This window comes from Oncorhynchus nerka, linkage group LG2, assembly GCF_034236695.1.
Source record: "Oncorhynchus nerka isolate Pitt River linkage group LG2, Oner_Uvic_2.0, whole genome shotgun sequence".
In the NCBI taxonomy this organism is placed as follows: domain Eukaryota; kingdom Metazoa; phylum Chordata; class Actinopteri; order Salmoniformes; family Salmonidae; genus Oncorhynchus; species Oncorhynchus nerka.
Genome location: NC_088397.1, coordinates 70,040,716 through 70,046,776, shown reverse-complemented (window position 1 = coordinate 70,046,776; position 6,061 = coordinate 70,040,716). Strand labels below are relative to the sequence as shown.

General features: G+C 46.1%; 1 pseudogene; it reads right to left on the bottom strand.

The window, feature by feature from the left end:
- Positions 1-3,581: 3,581 nt before the first annotated feature.
- LOC115131564 (matrix metalloproteinase-19-like) lies at positions 3,582-5,808 on the bottom strand (annotated as a pseudogene).
- Positions 5,809-6,061: the final 253 nt, after the last annotated feature.

Here is a 6,061-nt window from a genome sequence, read left to right as displayed (position 1 = left end):
CAACTATGTCTTAGATGAAAAAAGTAATTGCATACATATATTCTGAACAAAAAACTATTTTTTAAAGTGCTGGTCCCATGTTTCATGAGCTGAAACGTTTTTCATTTAACTAAGCAAGTCAGTTAAGAACACATTCTTATTTACATTGACAGCCTACACCGGCCTTACCCGGACGACGCTGGGCCATGGGACTCCCAATCACGGCCGGTTGTGGATTTGAACCAGGGTGTCTGTAGTGACGCCTCTAGCACTGAGATGCAGTGCCTTATGCGCCACTCGAGATCCCAGACATTTGCCATACTCACAAAAAGGCCACTCTAAAATGTGCAGTTTTGTCACACAACACAATGCAACAGACGTGTCAAGTTTTGAGGGAGCGTGCAATTGGCATGCTGACTGACGGAATGTCCACCAGAGCTGTTGTCAGAAAATGTCATGTTAATTCCTCTACCAATGTCTTTTTAGAGAATTTGGCAGTGCCTCCAACCGGCCTCACAACCGCAGACCACCTGTAACAATGTCAGCCCAGGACCTCCACATCCAGCTTCTTCTCCTGCGGGATCGTCTGAGACCAGCCATTCGGACAGCTGATGAAACTGTGGGTTTGCACAACCAAAAAAATGTCTGCACAAACTGTCGGAAACCATCTCAAGGAAGCTCATCTGCATGCTCGTTGTCCTCACCAGGGTCTTGACCTGACTGCAGTTTGCCGTCGTAATCGACTGCAGTGGGCAAATGCTCACCTTCGATGGCCACTGGCACGCTGGAGAAGTGTGCTCTTCGTGGATGAATCCCGGTTTCAAGTATACCGGGCAGACGGTGTGTATGGCGTCATGTGGGTGAGCAGTTTGCTGATGTGAACAGAGTGCCCCATGATGGCGGTGGGGTTATGGTATGAGTAGGCATAAGCTACAGACAACAAACACAATAGCATTTTATTGATGGCAATTTGAATGAACAGAGATACCTTGATGAGATCCTGAGGCCCATTGTCGTGCCATTCATTACGCCGCCATCACCTCATGTTTCAGCATGATAATGCACAGCCCCATGTGTCACGGCCGTCGTCGGAATGAGACCAAGGTGCAGCGTGGTGAGCGTCCATTTTCTTTTATTTGTTAAAATGTCGCCAACAAAACAAGAAATAACAAAACGACCGTGAAGCTTACAAGGGCTATAGTACCCCTAACAAAGACAAGTATGATTCCCAATCAGAGACAACGATAGACAGCTGTCCCTGATTGAGAACCATACCCGACAAAAACATAGAAAACAGAACATAGAATGCCCACCCAAATCACACCCTGACCAAACCAAATAGAGACATAATAAAAAGACTCTCTAAGGTCAGGGCGTGACAGTAAGAGAGTCCGGATGGGCATCTATCCTCGGTGGCGGCTCTGGTGCGGGACGTAGACCCCGCTCCACCTCTGGCTCACCCCACTTTGGTGGCGCCTCTGGTGCGGGGACCCTCGCCGCCGACCTCGGACTGGGGACCTTTGATGCAAGCCCCGGACTGGGGACCCTCGTTGCGGGCCCCGGACTGGGGACCCTCGTTGCGGGCCCCGGACTGGGGACCCTCGTTGCGGGCCCCGGACTGGGGACCCTCGTTGCTGGCCCCGGACTGGGGACCCTCGCTGCCGGCCCCGGACTGGGGACCGTCGCTGGAGGCTCCGGACTGGGGACCGTCACCGGTGCCTCGGGACTGGGGACCGTCGCCGGTGGCTCCGGACTGGAGACCGTCGCTGGAGGCTCCCTGCCATGGATCCTTACTGCAGGCTCCGGGCCTTGGATCATCACTAGAGTGGATCATCACTGGAGGCTTCGTTCGCGCAGCAGGCACAGGACTCACCAGGCTGTGGAGACACACAGGAGGCGTAGAGCCGGGCGCAGGATATACTGGGCCGAGGAGGCGCACCGGAGATCTGGAGCGTAGAGCTGGCACCACCCTTCCTGGCTGGATGCTCACCCTACCCCTGCAACTGCGGGGTGCTGGCACAGGACGTACTGGGCTCATAAAATGGTCAGGGCATGACACCATGTCGTAAGGATCTGTACACAATTCCTGGTAGCTGAAAATGTCCCAGTTCTTCTATGGCCTGCATACTCACCTGACATGCACCCATTGAGCATGTTTGGGATGCTCTGGATCGATGTGTACAGCAGTGTGTTCCAGTTCCTGCCAATATCCAGCAACTTTGCACAACCATTGAAGAGGAGTGGGACAACCTTCCACAGGCCACAATCAACAGCCTGATCAACTCTATGTGAAGGAGATGTGTCGTGTTGCATGATGCAAATAGTGGTCACACATGATACTTACTGGTTTTCTGATCCACACCCCTACCTTTTTTTAAAGGTATCTGTGACCAACAAATGCATATATGTATTCCCAGTCATGTGAAATCCATAGATTAGGGCCTAATGAATTTATTTCAATTGTCTGATTTCCTTATATGAACTGTAACTCAGTAAAACTTTGAAATTGTTGCATTTTGCATTTATATTTTTGTTCAGTGTACAAAAATGATTTTGAAATGATAGGCCTATACACTGAAATGTGAATTCCCTTGAGCTTGTATGAGCCACATCAATATGCAGGATGAGGTTCAACAGCGACATTAGTACACAATTATAAACCAGTTATAAAATGTAGACCTGTGAAAGCTGGTGTCTGAACACCATTGATATCATGCTTCTCTTTGTGGGCAGTGATACACACCATAGTCCTAGAAATGTATAACATGATGACAATAAACTCACAAATACTTTTTCAGACCCGTCCACAGTATCTGCAAGTGAAACGTCAAAAGAAAACGAGAAGTCTCTAACTGGAACACCGTTGAAATCAGTACTGAAAAGAGGACACACCACAACTGAATAATCCAATCCACATCTGTGGTGAGGGAGAAAATGCCCCCCTGGAATGCCCCCTAAGATCATAACACACACACACACACACACACACACACACACACACACAGATCTAAGCCTAACATGTTTGGGCTGTTGGAAGAAAAGAGCAGATGAATACAGCTGGAGGTCCTGCTTGTGTTTGATGGAAACAGAGAGCTTGGCCATCAAACCCAGCAGGTTACTGCTCCAGAACTAGAAATGCATTTTACTTATGTGGGACTACACTCAATACGCAACCTGATAAAAGTTATTGTGTTTCAAGAATAATTAATTTGATATAACATTTCAGTTTTATGTACTTTGACTGTACCTAACTCAATCCTCACTTGAAATCATGTACCAGTACCACTGTCAGTCAATCACTGTCAAGTAATTTAACACAAGTTTTACACAGTTCATACTATCAGTCTTTCTTTAAAAATCATCTCATGGCGATATGTTTATATGGTTTCCAGACACCTCACAGTGTGAACACAATGTTATCACAGTGTGGTTGTGGTTGCTGTTGTGGTTCCCTGAACTGAGCACACATCACAAAAGCACCCTATCAAGGCTTTATGGTGTCTGCTTCCCCCTAGTGTCTTGCTCCTAACAGTGCATCCAGCGTTCACTCTTTCTGAGTGGACAGCCTTTGTCTACGCTCAGTAGACTGTTCACACACCAGTACTTGTCTCTCTTGAAGAAGTAGATTTTTCCATTGGTCCAGGTAAAGGCAGCATCAGGGCTGGAGGGCACCCCATTGAAGAGGTTAGACAAGGGTTTTGGGGTACACGTTGAGGTTACTGGAGCGCAGCTCATCCCACTGCCAATACCCTGTACCCTGAGGAGACGGACAACAGAGGACAAAGGTGATTAGTACAAATGTTTTTTTTTAAGGTGGTTATTTGGCATATTCATCACATTCAAGCGGGTAAAAATGCTAAGGCTTCAGTTGTTATCATGAATCTATTATCACAACTTACTGAAACAGTTGTCATTTGTAACAATGTTGAGTTTACTGGTTAAAAAGTATAGACATAATTGTGCTGTGTTGTGTTCAACTACCTTGAAAAACACCAGCTTCTTATTCTTCTCTAAGTACAAAGCGGCATCAATATTAGGTGGGAGGCGTTTGAGCTCTTTGGGATACCCGTACACCAGTTTTCTCCTGGACTATATCACCTGTGGTCAGAACCAGTTTTGGTGAGTAGGCTGAAATTAAGTGAGATTAACAGTAACACATTCTGGGCCGGATCACTGTCAGTCAATCACTGTCAGTCAATCACTGTCAGTCAATCACTGTCAAGTAATTTAACACAAGTATTACACAGTTTATACTATCAGTCTTTCTTTAAAATTCATCTCACTTTACCTAATTTGTTAATCAAAAACATTATACTTTTTAAAGTCGAGAAAATATTGTACCTTTAAAAAAGTATGTTTTGTTGGTTCTCTGAAAGTAAACAGCTGTTTTCAGGTTCCCAGGCAGTCCCATCCACAGCCGGTCGATCTTCATGGGTGCATTGTACCCCATGTCAGAGACCGTCCACACATAATCACCACTGAAGGCAAATGTCTTCCTCCATGGACCTGATGAGAAAGAGGGGCATGAAATAGAACACTGAAGGTCCAATCAGAGTGTGATGTCAACCTGTCATATCCCATCTTCAGTTCCAATGAAGAGAGTAAAATAAGGTTAGTTGGCTTTATCAGAGTAAGAAATATTGCTTCAATCTTTCTTGACTAGTGGAAGGCAAAACTTGGTGAGGCAAAAATAAGCACTTCCAAAGGAGACTGCTCTTGAATGTATATCGCTGGCCAGTATTGTGCGCAGACAGTTTACCCAACATGATGGCATCTAGCCTGGCGGTGAAGGGGTCTGGGATGTCTCCCTCAGCATCAGGGAGGCTGTCTGTGGGGAGTGTCACTGTTGGCTCAACGGGAACACTTGTACCACGTTTACCTAAAACAGACATAATTGGTGGAAGGGATTAGACTTAGAGGATAAAAGCATTATATGTGACATTTGAGCCCTATTGTAATAATAAAGTATTCTGATAAGGAGGTACTACTGTGTATGGAAAGCCAGCAGGTCAGAAAATCCTCAGGTCAAACTCAGGCTCCACTTACCATACATAGCTTGGATGCCTTTTACGTCGTCGGGATGCAGAAGGAAGTTGCTACGGTAACCAGTGTAAAGAGGGGCTATCAGAGCACTTCTGTATTGCGAGTGGTCTAAGCCCAGGGCATGGCCTATCTCATGGGCAGCGATGATACGTAGGTTAATGCCGTAGAAGATGCCCTCGGTCCAAAACTCATCCTAGTCAAAATGAACAATCCCTGACTGTGGGTGTTCAGCATGGGCCAGCATGTGACCTACAGATTTAAAATATTTTATATTATTTTATATTCCAATGGCAGTTAGGCTATTGTTACTCCAACCCAATTGTATCCGGCCCATAGGCAGACGCACCCCTCCCGTCAAAATGCACGGCACAAGTGGCATCTTTCGTGTGGAATGAGATCCTGATGTCAGCTCGTCCATACTCAACCTCTCGGAAGCTCAGGGGAGCCACATCGTTCCAATACTTAAATGCAGAGCGGATGGCCCTCTTTGTCTCACTTTTCGGCACGTCTGGAGTGTAGTTGTAGATGCACCAGGTCAGGCTTCTCTTGCGCCAGTAGCCTACAGTAGAGACAAAAAAACATGCATTTTACTACAAACACGTCTAGACGAGAAACTACAAGTGTGTAAATGAAGATTATTTTTATTAGATGAGGATTATTATTATAATTTAATGTGCATAGTGTCTCCCTAAGTTTTAAGAACTGACCAACCATCTGGGAAACAGTGGTCCATCCCACCCCCACATATAATATCCTGTCCACATGTTTTCACTCATCCAGCACTCTGTACTTGAGGGTTTTCTGATTGAAGGGGTCCTCTATGCCACAGCGAGACTGTCTCATCATCTCTAGGGTGGCCTTGTCAATCACTCCAGTGACAGGAAGGTCTGTTACCCTCCGGAACACCCTCGGGAAAGGAAGGACTGAAATCTCCAATAGCAGATACAGCATGTGTGTAATGTAAATGTAAGGCAAGGAAACATTTCCTTCCAATGGGAAATGTTATGCTAAAGAATTGCATTGATTGTAGTACATGTAT